Source organism: Pteropus vampyrus, unplaced genomic scaffold, assembly GCF_000151845.1.
Source record: "Pteropus vampyrus isolate Shadow unplaced genomic scaffold, Pvam_2.0 Scaffold233, whole genome shotgun sequence".
Classification (NCBI taxonomy): domain Eukaryota; kingdom Metazoa; phylum Chordata; class Mammalia; order Chiroptera; family Pteropodidae; genus Pteropus; species Pteropus vampyrus.
In genome coordinates, this window is record NW_011889014.1 from 118,822 (window position 1) to 132,103 (window position 13,282).

The window sequence follows — 13,282 nt, forward strand, 5'->3', positions numbered from 1 at the left end:
AGCTGGAGAACATTATTTTGAACAAATTGAATAACATCTTGCCAAAATATGTTTATTTTTGTTAAAATCCTTTAGTTTAAAATTAAATTTGGAAAGTGACCTTTTAGATGAACACATTGGAAATCTAAGGAGCATCAGAGTCAATAGGGTCTTTAGGAAAGTTTCCTTTCTTCTTTTTTTATCCCTCTTTTCTCTCTTCCCCACGACCCCCTTTTACTTCTCACAAAGTATCTACATAAGAAACTTAGGCCTTTCCACGATATAAAGTCTTTATTGGTAGATTAAGAAGCTCGAGTTTATTCATCCATTATTTATTCCTTATCTTTTCCATTCAACACACTAGATGTATCTTATTTATCTTTGAAAGCATCAAAGCAGCTAGAATTGCATGGCATCTATTCATTCAATAAAGCTCCATTGAGCATCTACTCTGTGCCAGGCCCTGGGCGTGGAGTGGTGTTCTGTGGTGCTTCAGTTTAATGCTGCCATGTAATATGGGCCCAATGGATCGATTTTTTAAAATAATTGTACCTATCAGTAATTGTAAAATACTTAGATTCTTAGATATGTACCAGATACAAGAACACATGTTTTTATTAACTCAAAGTAGACCGTCATCATCACCATCAATTATTTCTGGTAATTTATCCTTACTTTCAGTTAAATTTTGCTTTTCAGTTTAATCCTTCCCAGGGGAAAGGAAGCTTCCTGGTTACCATCTTGCTCTGAAGAAGTGCATTTGTTTTTTGGTCCAGCGAGTTTCCAGGTAACCACCAGTGTAGGATGCATCTTCAAGCAGCCCATTGAAGATGCTGGTGGTCGTCAGGAAACTATTTAGGTTTGAAGGAAAGCTTAGGGGTTAAAAATAATGCCTACACTGAGTATTTAAAATTACTATTATTATCAACAAAGTCTTGTTTGGAAAACAACATAATATAAAGTGCTTATAAATTGGTTTCCATCAGCTAAGATATACTAATCCATATACCTCTTTAATTCGCTAGGAGCATTTTGCATATACTCCATGCATAATAAATATTACTTGAATATTTGAATTATTGATACAATCTGTGATTTGGATCTTTTGATTGTTTTGCTTTCTGTGGCAGGCATCCTGGGCCCAGGGACTCTTAAAGGACTATGTGTGGCAAAGTATATGTTTATAACCGATGGTCGTATTTAGACAACTGCTCAGCTTTTCAAAACCCTATTTGTTAAATGACCACATGGCATTCATAGCATATTTCTCAATAAAAGAACCATTACACCCATTTTATACATATGTCAGAAATCTCATTGCGGGCAGGGACAGAGTCTCATCACTTCGGGTCTCTAGCACCTGTTTGTTTGTAGTACATACTTGGTCCCCTCCAGCTCTCCACCTCCTTTATTCCTTCGAATTCTTCAAGATTCGGCTCAGATGCCACACCCTCAATGAAGCCTTCCCCCAGAGACCCCAGGCAGCACAGATTTGCTCCTTTCTCTGAATCCCCATAGTACTTTCAACGGGTACTACTTATCGCATCTCATTTCGATGAATTGGTGACAATTTTCTTGATGTCCCTATGAAATTCTTGAGGGCGGGGATCCTGGTTCACTTCCCTGTGTATCCATGAAACTTGGTTGTATCTCAATAAACATTTAGTTGAATCAATATATATTTGTTCCCGTTGCAGGCCAGCCCAGAAAAAGTTAGCGTAACCTGTGATGCAGCTGAACTTGTGTGCCTGTAGAACCAACCACTGTAGGTAATGTAATTGCTAGGCAAGAACTCATTCTGAAGTTCAATGTTGAAAAAAAAAAAAAGGTCTGGAATGGGGTGGGGGAGGGGCAGCGAGAAGAGGAAGGGGATCCAAAGCATTTCTGATAGTAACACAGTGACCGAGAGGAAGAGTTTCAAGACCAGTGATAAGGATGTGTCCTTAGTAAGGACAGCCATTGACATGTGAGGGACGGCCATCACATTTGCGAACCATAGAGCGCTTGTCAGAGAAAATCTACCTTGTCTCCCTCTCTGGCAGGAGGTGTGGTGTTTTGGGGAGTCAGGGGGTAGTGGACTGGGTCTCCTCTTCACACGCTCTTGTGACATAAAGGCCCAGCCTGGCTCTCCAAGGCTGCAGGGTGGATGGTATATGAGGTGACCACGGGACATTTGGTTTGCTCCGTGGCCCGAGGACAGATAACTGTGTGCTCAACTCACCAAGTCATAAAGAGACACTCAGACATCCCTTCTGTGGGAGTCACATGCAGCAGGGTTAGTGAGAGAAAAGAAGGTGTCAAATGAGTCACGATGACTTACTTAAAATACAAAACCAAAACCCACTGAGGGCCTTTAAGAAACGGCGGCTGACTTCTCACTTCAAATCCGTCACTCTTTCTCCAACCTCCAACGTCGAGCACAAATAGTTCGGTTTCACTAAAAAGGCTAAGTGACAGCACGTGTGATTGGGTCTGCCATGTGATATATTCATAATCAGCCTCAGCGAAATTTGAAGCAAGAAGTCAACGGCAAACTGAGAGAGATGCTCGTGGAATCCCGGCCTGCTCTTTGCACACTGCACGCTTTGCACACTCACTGGATGCGTATGGCAAGAACCAAAGTCCTCCGGGTTAGACTTGTATTCTGCTTTGTTTCATCGGGTCAAACTTTCTAAAGAGAACTACCCCTTCTGGTCATTTGGGGGAGGGTGTGGAGACAGAAAGGGGCGGAGGAAAGAATCCATTGAAAGACAAGAGTGCAGAGACAGATGAAGTCCAGTGATGGCCAGCAGCTCTGCCTCGCTGCCGTCCGGCAGAAGGCCGGGAGGAGGGGGAGCATAAACAGAGGCATCTGGTCCCCCAGCATGGAGCGGCGGGTCCGTGAACCATGGCAGATGCAGCCTCAGCTGTGATTGGGCACGAGGCATCAGTGTCCAAGCCTGGGTCACGCGCAGGGCCCGTTTTAACTGTGACAGTGCAGTGTCAAACTGCCATTCTTTCTTTCTCGGCTGGTTTTTTTTTTTTTTTTTTGCCTCTGAAATCTGCCAGCTCTCAGAAGCAGCATAGACTAGGCCCCTCGGGTTCACGGGCTGGAGGAAGCGGGCAGGGAAAAGCAGTGAGTGACATCCTGAGAGGGACGCTGGGAAGGGGGGTGGGGGACGAGAAAGCCAGCAGCAAGCACGAGAAGATGTGCAAAGAGGTCTCTTTGGGTTTTGCGTTGTGGGCAGAATTAAGTTTAGATGAGGCACAGGTGCCGTGGTTAGCAAATTATGCAGAAGGACATTTTAGTGCAAATGTGTGCTTTGGGAAGACGAAAGAAAGTGTTCTTCATCAAAACCTAAGAAGAAAGCCAGTCATGTCAAATTTCTTAACAATCGCTTGATTTGTTCGTAGAGGAAACCAAAACAATAGGTATATTTGAGTAAGAGATACCGTGTTCTGGCAGAATGTAACTGCTCTCCCCGCTATCTGGGGCGTTTAGTCACATAACTGCCCTCACCCCAGGCTCATCTGTGGGGGCATTTGATGGAGTGGACCCTTTTCTGAAGGTGCTGCCTCTGGCAGCGAATGATTCTGAAACCTCTTGCAGAAGCGATTCCTGACACCCTGCCTCTTTCCATTTCAGGGTTTGCTCAGTTTCTCTCTCTCTCTCTCTCTCTCTCTCTCTCTCTCTCTCTCTCTCTCTCTCTCTCTCTCTACCCCGCTCTTTCCCTCCCTCTCTCCCTCCTCACTCCCTCTCTCTCTCTCTGTCCTTCTCTCATTAGGAAGCGAGGAATTATTTATAGAATTTGGTTTATTTAAGCGCGCGCGCGCGCACACACACACACACACACACACACACACACTCTCACACTCTCCCAGGTCAGGTTTTTACTTTCTGTTCGTTTCTGAAAGCCTGGAGGTGGGAGGGAAGAAATCGTGCCCAGACGCAAGGCTCTTATGTTTAGCCTTCTCCGTTCTCCTTTCTTTAGTGCATGTCCTGGGGGGCTCGTTCTGGATTTTTCTTATTTCCTTTCCTGTCCCTCATCCTGCAGGGAGGGCCTAATAAGTCAGACACGACTTAGAAATCTCCAGGCAAAAACACTTCCCGGTTCTGGGCGGAAGGACCTGGAAAAAGTCCCGTGGCGGTGGAGAATGCAAGGGCCTGGGGAAATGCGGTGGGTTATGTTTACAGTTTTTTTGTTTGTTTTTTTAAAAACAAGTGAGCGAGCAAACAAGCAAACAAAAACCCTAATCACATCATTCACTGTAGTCTGATTTCTATTAAAGCCAGATTGATTTCTAATAGATGTAGATTTCTGGGTCCCTAAATCCTGGCATTTCCCAGGCGGATAGAATCCTCCTATTTTCCCGCGGTCCCCACCTTCCCTCTCTGTGTAGATATACAGCCCTCGCGTCCTGTCTTAGGATTTGTTCTTATTTCCCACTAGTTGTGTATGCTATACCTTCATCGAAGCCCCTTCCAACTCTTTAGCTGATGATATGTTCCCCGCCTCTCTCTTCGTGTCATTCTGTGTCCCCTCCTCTGCTTATCCTCAGAGGCGGATCTTTCTGTCCTCCCTTCTGCTCCTTTTCCTGCTCAAAATCTTTTGAAACACGGCACGGGACGGTGCTCTGCTACCCTACACGTTTCTTGGTCTCTGAATAAGAGAAGTCACACAAATGCACTGGCTCGAATCGCGCAGAGAAGCGGCGCTGTTTCTAAGTGGTGTGCCGTCCGGTGTCCGAGCCATTTGTTTTCCGTGGAGTTTGTCGCTGTCCAGATGAAGTCTTTTATTCCTCCTAAGCAGAGTCTCTCTGCGAAGACCATCTCCACGTTAATTATACCACAGGGTGTACTGAACGGCAAACCTTCACACCGTTGTCGGCGCAGGGTACCTTTTTTCTCCAAACATCTGGCCCCCTGATAAATTGTCACACTGCTCCGGCCCAGTGCGGAGCCTGTGCGTGCTGCTCGAGGTCTGTTCTCAAGTTGTTGTGGGGACCCCGCCGTATGATGACAATTAGGAGCTGTTAGTGTGCAGATGAGGCCTGCGAGTGGCAGGTGGCAGGAACGAGCCTCAATTAACTAACAGGCACCAAATCCCTTCCTAATGAGGCTGGGCCACCCAGATGAGCCAGGAGGCATGTGTCAGTGACAGTAACAGAGGATTTGAATCGGAGCAGGGAGAGGCTGGTCAACAGGTACCTGGCTCAGCCACAGAAACGGCCCTTTCGGTTACGTGGCTCGGAATGACAAACTGGCTGAGGCCGGGAGCAGGGTGGGTTGGGTGGCGCCTGGCAGACTCGGTTTTGCCTATGTCATCTCTCTGGGTGGCTCCCTGGGTCAGTTCACCTCTTTCATGTGGTTGGGGTGAAGAGTTAGATCGTCTCCCAGGATCCGTGGTACGTGAGATATGGCAGCCATGGAGCAAGGTAATGACTGTCAGAAACGTAATAAAGGGCCGTTGTCTAGAATGGAATTTGAATTCCAAATCAGACACACTGCAATAACCGTGCGAGTATCACGTTGGGTTTTGTGGTTAAGGGCCGGTTGCCATTTCCACTGCAAATCTTCTGGGGCTTTGTGTGAATTCATCATCTGAACTGACATGGGGCTGAAACTTGTCTGGCTCACTCTGAGCTTGTACAAATTAAAAAAGGGGAAAAACTTTTAAGAACACACGGCATGTCGTGAGGGCAGCATTACCGGGAGAATCCTGTGCTCTCGGGTTGCTCCAATCCAGGCGTGCAGGAGCAAAATCCATTCATGGCCCTGCAGTGTGAGTCTGCCCAGTTTTTCAAGAACCTGAAACAGACCGAGATCTCTCGCTAGGTGTACGCGCATCACTCGGCTGCTCTGTGAAGGAGAGGGCCCCATAAGACGTGCGTTTTTCCTGGGGCCACAGCTTATGCCCTGGGGAGTCTCGAGAGGGACTTAGTGCTGTGCACAGTTCTCTAATCATCAAGTCACCCCACATGGTGTGGGGTGAGAGCTGTGTTTGAAACTGGTTATTTGCAATTCTTCTCTCTTTCCTTCATTCCTCTCGAGCAGCACACGAGTATTGGAAAAAATCCAACGCCTTCAAAATAAGGCACAGAACTGCAGTTGGGGACGTCCACACGTGTGACGATGTTTGGATAATCTTGTGAAACATATGCGCCAGGCTGCAGAGCTCGGAGACAATGGGTAAACCAAGAACCCACCGGGGACCAGCACACGTTTCTCTCCTACTCGTTTCTGATCCAAATAGTCTTTAATGGAATGTTTCTCTCCTTTCCTTAATTTTGTTGTTATAACAACATATGTTTAAAAAGGATTCTCCTTTCGAAAGGGGGAGGTGGCCAACCTTTATTCATCGAATCAGTTTTATTTTGACATGTTTGTAGCTCCGTGACCTAGAAAATCCAAGACTCTATTTAAATTCTTCAGCATAAAAGGTGCCATTCATTGTCATGAGTATCGTGTCCTCGGATATTCTCCAAGTGTTTTAGGGACAGTCCAGAAACGCCGGTGACTCTGCTGAGTTGTAAGGCATAGAGGTGGTACAAATTTCATTTTCTTTTTTCTCCCTTCCCCTTCCTTCCCCCCATCTCCCTGTGTCAGGAGGGGTGCCTAGACCTCCCTCCAAATCTTTCTGCAAAGTATGTCTTTGTCCACTGGGACAACATTGGGACAGGGGTATGAGGTGAAGCTGACACGGTTCGTATTTCGTACTCAGTTGTACTGGCTCCATGCCCAGGACGCCTCCTCAGGAAAGCCTTCTGTGACTTCCCCCAGTGTGTATATCTTTGTTGTTTCTGTTACAGACCTGTGTTCCTTTCCTTCCACACTCTTTGCTCATTCTTTCATGCGATTATTTAATCGTCTCTCTCCTGTACCAAGCTCTGTGAAGCAAGAAGAGTCTGTGTCCATTTAGGCTCACGGTGGTGTCACCGAGTTCTGGCGCAGTGCCTGGCACATAGTATCAATGAATGTTTGTGTAATAAATGAAAGAACACACAAACAAAACAAAAAGAATGAAAGACCTGGGGTGCTGCTGCTTTGGGGGAACCACCGTCGTCACCCCTGGATGCACAGGAGAATCATCAGGATGCTTTCCAGAAATAATATGCTAGAGGGTCTTCAGCTCTGGTAGTTTTGAAAAGCTCCACGGCTGATTCTTACATGCAGCCCACGTGGGAACCACTGCTCTTGAGGAAGGGGTTTGAGGGGTCTTTAAGATGGTGGTTTTCAAACGTGACTGCATCTGTGACCCTGATGCCAAGACCTCACCGCGGAACAGTCTCTGGGATGGGACCCACACATTCGTATTTTTAAAACTTCGGTAGATCATTCGTGTGCAGACGAAGGTGAGAACCACTGCAAAACATCCCGTCTCCCTTAAGCTTCCGCCTTGTCTCACAGCGTGGTGGGTTAGATTAGAAATCTAATCTTTCGAAAGACTTACTCTTCCCCCACCTCCATGGCATTCTGACCTCTGCCTGGAGTTTGGGCTGGGTCTTTGCAATGCCATTCGAGCTGAAGTAGAGTCCTCTGGACAAACAGGGTACCCCCATCTCAGCTCCCAAAGGAGCTACCCCCAACTCGGGATCCAGAGAACAAGCACTCTAAAGATGGACTCTGGGCTGGGGTGCCAGGAACTCCCTGAGGTCGAAGGCAATGCCGTGTGCCTGAGTGTGCACTCACACACACGTGGGCACTATTCTGGGGAGAAGCTTCATCATTTTTGCTTGATTCTCAATGAGATCAGCGACCTAACAGGTTAAGAACCACCACCTCCATGGACAGTCCAGGGCAATGAGGCTTCTACCCTCCAAGCAGCAATCACCTTTCAATGTCTACGATTCCAGGGGCTTAAAGATGAGGCATAATAATGGTAACGGCATTTGCTGAGCGCTTAGTGTGTGTGCATTACATGCCATTTTACAGACGGGCCCTGTGAGGACTGTCTGACTTGAAGTTCAAGCTCTTAACCATGGTGCAGAGTTTCCCACAGAAGATCCTCAGAACACCCGAAGCTGGCCCACAAAGAGTCACACGACCAACTGGAATGTGGCAACAGCTTGCAACCTAAATACTAATCCCTCCTAAGCAACTGCTGTCTGCCAAATAAAAAGTAAAAAGAACTTGCCAAAAGCACTCCAAGGTTTCAAGGTTTTCCTGAGAACGTCAATGCCGGGTCTGTTTGCGAACTTGGAATTTGGGGAGCACATCTGCCACCGTGGCACTCTGACACTCCATTGCAAAAGATCCTGCTCTGGAGGGAAAAGTCCAGCACTGTGTGGCCACGTCCTTAGGTGGCATCTGAACCGCTCCTGTCTGCGCTGGCGGGATGCGAGTCTCACGTGACCACCTGCCCAGGCCCCACCCCAGTGCCAGCCTCTGTAGTTATGGGCTCTTTCTCTCTTTTTCCAACACCTCTGGTGTTTTCTCTCTTCCCCCCTTGACAGCCCCATTCCGATTTCTCCCCTGGCTTGGACCCAGCTTCCACCTGCTCTTTGGAGTGGCGGTTTCCACGTGGAACCCGGGCCCCTCGCCAAGCAGACCTCCTGCCCTTGCCCGTCAGGCAGGTTCTGCCTCCTGCTTTCCTTTTGTGCTTCTCCGACTGCAGCAGACAGTCCCTTCAGAGTCCTCTTTGGAAAGAGAGAGGTATAAATACGTTCAACAAATAAACAAAAATAATCCCCGGCAGGATTCCAGGACCCTGAGCTCTGAGTTGTCCTTTATGCCTCTGTGGCCACCTTTACTCTTGCTTTTAGTTTCCTTGAGCCTCTGTAGCCCCCAAATTCCAGAGGAGCTTTCCCGAACACCCCACTTCTAGCGGCTAGGAAACATCCTTCTAAAGGCGTGGGGAAAACAAAAATAAAAGACAAAAAAACACTATCCCCTCAGGAAACCGAAATTCAAGAGTCAGGACTAAACAGGAAGCTAAGAGGTAACACACACCTTCAAAGTCCTCCCAGTTCTGCTGGGGAAATGCCTGCCCCTGGGGTTGACTAGCGAAGACCACGTGGGTTAGTGACACACAGGACTCACCTCACTGCTTGCTTCTGATACCCGTTAGGTGAGTTAACTTGGGCAAGTCACCTTATCTCTCTGAGCCCAGCTTTCTCATCTGTAAAGCGAGGGGCCTAGAACTTACCTCAGAGGCAAGTGGACCCCATGCGTGCAAAGCTCCCATTACAGTGTGGGTGACTAAGGATGACAAATGCCCATGAACCTCTCCTGTCCATCAGCATCTGTTTTCGTAGCTTGAGGGACCCAGCGCTTCACAGACGTCTCCTTCCTCCATCCTTCCTTCTCTCGACGCAGCCGTGAGGCAGATGTTCGCACGTCCCGTGTGGTCTTGGAGGCAGACTTGAGAGGAATCTCAAATGTCTTCCTACCACTTTTCCTCTCTTTCAAACAGCTTTGCTGTCTGGCGATCCAATCCCATTTGTGAGGCTCCTGGGACACAGAAGGGCCCCGTTCCCGTGCAGGGTGGGTGTGGAGCGGCCTTGTAGTCTGTCCTCTCGCAGGTCTAGGGCTCGGCCAGTCACTGGGGAGTCACTACACATGCCCCTGCAGAGCAGCCCGCAGAAACAGAGGCAGAGGGACAGCGACCAGCAAGGGGAGTCCTCTCCACACCTCTCAGACCTTCCAGAAGGACAGTGTCTCTGGAGCCTTCAGGCACTTGAGTCTCAAGCTCTATCCCAGTGAGCAACCAATCCGTACCACGGAAAAACCCTTTTTATTTTGTAGCCATTAACTTGGGTGCAACATTTTGGCAACTTCTGCCTTCCCGCCTAACATTAAAACAAACAAACAACAGCCCACAAACGGTTAGAGCCACTCTCTCTGGGTTACAAACATGTCTTCAGTGCCCATTTTAACCCTGCCCCACGTCCTCCTCCTTTATTCCGAGACACTCTTGCAACTTTCCTTGTCACTCTTCAGTGGTGGATCCCCAAAATTACAAGAGCTTTCGAAGGGCCAAGCTGAAGGCTCAAAAAAAGGCAGTTAACGACAGAGCCCAGATACCAATCATCTCTGCCATCACACGGAGGGCCCACAGGCGAGCAGGCGGGAGCCTGCCGGATGAATGTGGTTTTTGGTGTGCGTGTGGGCGCAGGTGCGTGGCAAAGTCTCATCTGTGGTTTGGTTCATTCTCTCCCGCTGCTTTCTGCTGGGGTGTGCATCTTCCCTGCACTGAGGGGCAGGCCCTGGATCCGCCTGCCATGTCTGCGTGGGTAGTAGTGGCCTCTACACTTGTTCTCATGTGGAAAGAAAGTGTTGCTCTCATTTATACTAACTTAGGGGATGGAACTCGATGAATGGTGAAAATAACATCCAGAACCAGGTAGGGGCGAACCAAGGATAATTTGGGTAAAAAAAGATGCTCTGGCAACCCCCACCCCTCCTAAGAACACAAGGCACAGCCCTCAGATCTCAGAGAACAGAAGTCTCACTGCGGTCAGGGCTGATGTCCTGCACATATTTATAAGGTGTTTTGTTGTTTTCTTTGAGACACCCCAGAGCGCATCCAGTGGCAATTTCCAGGTGAATTTTGCAGCCGGGCCGGCCTGTACCTGGGCAGACAGGGCAGTAAAGGCCCCACCCTCGCTGTTACATAGGGCAGCTATAGAATCCGCACTTCCTCTGTTCTGTGGACCGATGAAGTTTGCAGCCCACTTCTCGGAATAACGTTTTTAAATGCAAAATTTAAAATACTCAGGACTACAAAGGAAATCCATTATATTAAAATACAGCGATGAAAATATGTCTAAAGAACAGATCTGTGATATATAATTATAAGAGCTGGTGGAACATTTAATATGTATGTCGTTTCGAAGTAGCGATGTGTAAACGGTATTTCAAGATATCTCCAACAATTGTAACATGACTTGAATATATCAGCAATTTCTATTGGTGACAAATACTACTAAGGTTTGTGCCCTACATTCATCATCAAATTCAAAATTTTAGTTAGAGGTCAGTGACAATGAAGATATAATTTTCCCCCATTTAAGTTCATGGAGCTCAAGTCTATCTATTGCAGACCTAAGAAGCCTATTATGGGCCAAACCATGTGCCCCCAGATTCACACCCTTAGAACCCCTGAAGTCCTAACCCCCCAGTACCTTAGAATGTGAGCTTATTTCAAAATAGGGTTGTTGCAGATGTAATTGGTTAAGAGAAGGTCACACTGCAGTGGAGTGGTCCCTAATCCAAAGTGACCAATGTCCTTATAAAAGGGAAATTTGGACACAGAGACAAATGCATAGGGAGAGCACATGTGACGATGGAGACAGAGGTCAGGGTGATGCTTCCACAAGCTAAGGCCTGCCAAAGGATGTCAGCCGCCACCAGAAGCTAGGAGAGAGGCCTAGAACAAGGGTCCCCAACCTCTGGTCTTCTGACCGGTACCAGTCCGTGGCCTGTTAGGAACTGGGCCGCACAGCAGAAGGCGAGCAGCGAGCGAGAGAAACTTCGTCTCTATTCGCAGCCGCTCCCCAGCGCTAGCATCACCGCCTCGGCTCCACCTCAGGTCATCAGGCATCAGATTCTCATAAGAGCACTGGTCCCTGGTGCCAAAAATGATGAGGACCACTGGCCTAGAAAGATGCCTCCTTGCAGCCTCAGAAAGAACCACCCCTGCTGACTCCTTGACTTCACCCATCCGGCCTCTAGAATGGTGAGACAATACGCAATTCATAATTGTCGCTTAAGGCCCCCACTTTATGGCATTTTGTTACAGCAGCCCGAGCAAACTCATGCATGGTCCTAGAGTAGAGCGGACCAAGGTTTCAGCTCTAGAGTCGCAAGAGCTCGGTTCAAATCCTGTGCCCACTGCTCGCCGGCTGTTCGAGTCTGGGAACGTCTCTCACCTCTGGGTCTTCATTTCCCTGTTACAGACAGAGACAGCAGTCACCCTTATCTCATAGGGTTTCTAGGAGGCTGGAATGGCTGGCAAGCCGCTGTGCAAGCAGCGAAAGCGCTACCTGGACACTCCTTGTCCTACATCACCAAGGCGAGTGTTCTCTTTAAATTTTGAAAAAGACGAAAAATTAAATCAATCTTTTTTTTTAGGCCAGGTAACCCTTGGTTGACCTCAGAGATTGCAAGGACCTTGTCAGCTTATGATCTCTTATTTTTTATTTTTTACGCCTATAGCACCTGGTCTTCCTAGGTGGTCTCCCATCCAAGTACTAACTGGGCCCGACCCTGCTTAGCTTCCGAGATCAGACGGGATTGGGTTTGTTCATGCTGGCGTGGCCGTAGACTAAATCACTCTTTTTAAAGCATTAACCCCCAAAATTTCTGCCAGAGAGGTTCACCACTGATATCTCCTTTCCTTTCACCCCAAAACTCTCGTTTAGGCGCACAGTGGAAGACCCACAATTTTGAAACGACATCTGCAAGGGAGTTGTAATATTCTTGGCACCAACGCAGAGACATTGTGCTTAATTGCTGGGCTCAGGCACCATTTTGACAGTTACAATACCTAGTTCAACATCGCTGTAGCCAAAAGTCACCCGCTAAACATGTTTCCTTAAACAGCGACTGATAAGTTGTTATCTTCCAGCTTCTCCTGCTCATTAGACATCATGAGTCAAAGTTAATTTGGTGGAAAACATTTCTCAACTTAATGACATTTATGGGCAATTAGGCATGTGTGGAAGGGAACGCACATTTACATTTCAGCCTATTTTTCCTGGGCTTAACAAGAACCCCCTCTTTCCCGGTTGGAGATTTCTCATTCTCTGAGGAATATGTTCGATACAGACACCACGGGCCTCCTTGTTATGCTAGAAACCAGCAATTGTTTGCACGAAACAAGCTACCACACAGTAATGAGGTGCAGACGGAGATAAAATTAGGCTCGGTGAAGGCTTTTGTGTTGTTTAGACTCCTGTCTCGTGGCAAGAAGTCCCGAGCTTCGTGCGCGGTGAAGACCATGAGCTCAGGCTCGCATCACTGATAAAAGGGTGCCAAGCACATATTTCTCAGCCCGGTGTCAGGAATGGCTTCTGTTTCATCGCTAATCCATTTGAAAAACAGCTAACCATGTAAAACACAGCACTCCTAAATTTCAAAATTACGGGCCTTCGTTATTGGGCGGTTTTTATTCTGTTTTGTTTTGTTTTTGCTTTTTGGCCAACAAAACATTCTCGATGGGTCATTTTGTCATAATGAATGGACACATCCCCTTGCCCACACCCACTGCATGGCAATCTGGCTCGAACTGCAGCTGAGAAGCAAAGGCGTGGATACCTGGGCACTTCAGTTCTGGCTCAGCCACTAGATAAGATTGTGCCCGCCTGTACCTGCCAGCATCCA

General features: G+C 47.7%; 1 pseudogene; it reads right to left on the reverse strand.

Moving 5' to 3' along the window:
• Positions 1-12,106: 12,106 nt before the first annotated feature.
• LOC111728862 lies at positions 12,107-12,225 on the reverse strand (annotated as a pseudogene).
• Between the last annotated feature and the right edge of the window lie 1,057 nt (positions 12,226-13,282).